General features: G+C 36.1%; 1 pseudogene; it reads right to left on the reverse strand.

Moving 5' to 3' along the window:
• Positions 1 to 2,213: 2,213 nt before the first annotated feature.
• LOC126962113 (annexin A2-like) lies at positions 2,214 to 3,260 on the reverse strand (annotated as a pseudogene).
• Between the last annotated feature and the right edge of the window lie 640 nt (positions 3,261 to 3,900).

Genomic DNA, 3,900 nt, shown 5'->3' on the forward strand with positions numbered 1-3,900 from the left:
GAGCAAAATAAAAGGGTTCATTATTTGGTGGTGTTACATTTTGAGGATTTTTATCATGCAGTAATAGCAACCAGAACGGCATCAGCTCTGTTCTCTGCTCCGACCTTCTTTCCATGAACCCAACTTCTTAGTCTTTTAGTTTTCCTGCCTCCTATGTACCTTTGTGACCCTCCAGCTAAGCTCTTTGCCTGGAATCATAGTCCATTACCTTGTAATGAGCATTTGCATGTTCCATGAAGAAATGTAACCAGCTATTAGTTCATCTTTCCAAGATATACAACTCTGGAATCTTGCTTTCTCATATTATTGCTGTATTACTTTTGTATTGCCTTGAAATAATGTTTCTTTTGTTCTGCTTTGTTGTAAATGTTATTTGGCTTTTCCACTTGTAGAAACATTGGACTACAGCAAGCTATTCTTTCTTAGTCAGAAGCAAAGTTATTATTTGCGTTAATAATGAAGATTGGATTCTAAAATCATTATGAACTCAATTCCTTAATTGTATGTAAGGAACTAGAACTTGACTCATTAAAATTCAAAAGATTTTCTATTAACCATAAATTATTCAGAAGTCTTCTACTTCTTAAACCTAGTGTACTTCAATAACATTCCTTCAGAACAAAGCCCATCTTCTTCAAAATTTCTTACTCTAAAACTAACAACAAGCCATTCATCACCATCAAGACATCCTCTGAGTCTTCTTTTACTTGGAGTCAGCTGATGTTCTTTAGAAAGAGGACACTTACTTTCCTGTGGAGCCAGCATTCCATGAATGACCACCCAAATGACTCCCTTGCCAGAATTCTTAATTCATCAGCTCTTTTCTGTAAATCCTCAACCTGGGTTCAGTCACATATTTCCATTTGCTCTTCCAAATGGAATTTACAGTTAACTGGAGAAATGCAACAACACATAAATTGGTGCTAATGCAACCTTACAGTTCTAGGGGCCTATGCTGACAGAGGTGGACCTTCAGTACCCTGCCACTTTTTTAGTATTATATATTCTATATGATGCTGGAGGTTCTAGTTAGTGAAGTAAGTCAGCAGAATAAATAGATATGCATATTTAAAAGGAATAAATAAAATTTCACTTTTGTAAAATAATATGATTGTACATAAAATTCAAAAGAACACTTAGGTAATTTTCAAATTTGTGTAAGTTTTTATAAGGTAATGAACAAGAGTAAACAAACATATATTGTATTAGTCTATTGTCAATTAACTATTGACAATAATTAACAATAGTCAATTAACTATTGTTAATTGTTAATTATTGCAATAGACTAATACATGTATTAGTAATACATATATTGTATTGCATATATTAGTAATACATATATTGTATTAGTCTATTGCAATAATTAACAATTAACAATTACATATTAAAATGCAATTTAAATGTTATTAAAATATAAAAGATCTACAAATAAACAAACATACAACTTATTTGGACAAATTATAACATATCACTAGAAAAATTTTTAAAAATCTAAATTAATAAAGTATTATGTTATGACCAGGATTGTAAGATTCATTTGTAACAATGATAATTTTACCCATATTGATTATAGTTTAAAATTATAACGGATTTGTAAATCCTAGCCAAGTTTATTTATTTTTGAACATTGAAAGGATAGAATTTGTCAAGGTTTCCTTGAAGAATAACAATGTGGCATGACTTGTTCTACAGATACAATTTTGTAATATAAAGTTACAATATTTAGTATACATAAAATCGTTTTAGTAAATGGTAATGAGAAAATTAGATACGCTTATTTGGGAAAAAAAAAAGACTCAAATGTGAAGTCATGTCAATATAGAATAAAATACAAAAAGCAAAATACTAAAGGATCCAAAAATTAATATGTATAAAGATATTCATAACTTCAAGGTATATAAACAATTTCTTTTGTTTCTAAAGTACAAATTCAGTTTATTCATCTGTTTCTGACACAGTACACAGGAGGCAAAGTGTTTCACACCATAGACTTCACTTCCAATTCCCTGGAATGTTCGTTTCTTTGGCTTACAGGAGAGACTAGACAGGAAAGCCAGGCTATGCTTAGGCAACTAAAATGAGGTTGGGGACAATGCTAACGTCATCCTCACAGGGACGGCCACAGGGACTGTTAGTCGCAAGCTGGTTTTTCTAGACCTGTTAGCTGGAAGTATGGGGAGCACCATTTCTGGAAGCTCAAGCTATGTTGCGCTTCAGTCATCTCCATCGCACAGGTACAGCAGTGGTTTCTGAGTAGTCGCCCTTAGTATCTTGCTGAATGTAATAGTACAGGGACTTGCCATACTTTCTCTTGAATTCAGGCCTAATTTTCAACATGTCCACTTCACTGCGGGAGACCATGATTCTGATCAGGACCTTATCTCGAATCCCCTTGCCCTTCATGGAGTAGTACACTCGATCATCAAAATACAGGGGCTTATTCTGAATGCACTGGACCAGGTTCATGAAAGCATTTTCCAGGTCTCCTGTAACCTCTTTCTAGACGCTGTCTCTTGATGGGCTGTAGCTCTTGTACCTATCAAATAATTTCTGGAGGTGGGACACGGTCTGCTTGGTCATGATGCTGATCCACTTGGGAACATCAGTTCCTTTCCTCTTCACTCCAGCGTCACAGAAATCCCGGGCATCTTGGTCAATCAGTTCATAATCAATGACAGAGCCATCCTCTGCTCTTCTAACCTTTGCCAGGGCAACCATCAGCTTGCAGAAGTCACCATATTGTCCAAAATAATGTCCTTCTCCAGATCAGTTTTGTACATTTCCTTGTAAACTCCTGGAGCTCCTGGTTGGTTGTTGAGCAGATGATCTCAACAAGGGAGTCCTCGTCGGTTCCCAGCCCCTTCATGGAAGCTTTTAGCTCAGAAGCATCATATTGAGCAGGTGTGTTCAATATGCCCCATATCACCATCTCCAGGTGGCCAGATAAGGCTGACTTCAGTGCTGATGCAAGTTCCTTTTTGGTCCTTCTCTGCCAGGCAAAAGCACTATCCTGTCTCTGAGCATTCCTCCTGTTGGTCAAGATGTTGACAATGGGGACCTCATCCACACCTTCGGTCGTGATGGTTCTTTCAATGTTCAAGGCATCCCACTCAGCATCAAAGCTGGTGGAGGTTTTGACTGATTCAATGCACTTGGAGGGAGTGATCACCCTCCAAGCTGAGCTTGCACAGGATTTTGTGAATAGTATACATTTTGAAGGAAGCTGGGCTGGGTGCTGAGAACTAAGAGCGTCCCCAGATGTTGAGCAAAAAATTTTCAACAGAACACAAAAAGCACTGATCATTAAGTTTATTTTTATTTTTATTATTTATTTTTATTTTATTATTATTATTATTATTGAGATAGACTTTCACTCTTGTTGCTCAGGCTAGAGTGGAATGGCATGAACTCAGTTCACTGCAACCTCTGCCTCCTGGGTTCAAGTAATTCTCCTGCCTCAGCCTCCTGAGTAGCTGGGACTACAGACACCTACCACCACACCCGGCTAATTTTTTCTATTTCTAGTAGAGATGGAGTTTTACCATGTTGGCCAAGCTGGTCTTGAACTCCTGACCTCAAGTGGTCCACCCACCTCAGCCTCCCGAAGTGCTGGATTACAGATGTGAGTCACTGTACTTGGCCTGATCATAAATTTTAAATGTAAGTTTTGGTGATAAAGATTTGATCATAAAAAAGTTAAAGTCTGAAACCATATTTGAAAATTATAAATAAAAGACACATAATCAGAAAATCTAAAGAATTACAAATCAATAAGAAAAATATAAACACAAAAAAGGGTAAAAAATGTGAATAAAGAGGAAATTGGCATGTACAGTAAAACGATTGAAAAAAGTTGTTCAATTTCATTAGTCATCAAGTAAAAGAATATTAAAGTTTCAA

Source organism: Macaca thibetana, chromosome 9 (assembly GCF_024542745.1).
Source record: "Macaca thibetana thibetana isolate TM-01 chromosome 9, ASM2454274v1, whole genome shotgun sequence".
Lineage (NCBI taxonomy): Eukaryota > Metazoa > Chordata > Mammalia > Primates > Cercopithecidae > Macaca > Macaca thibetana.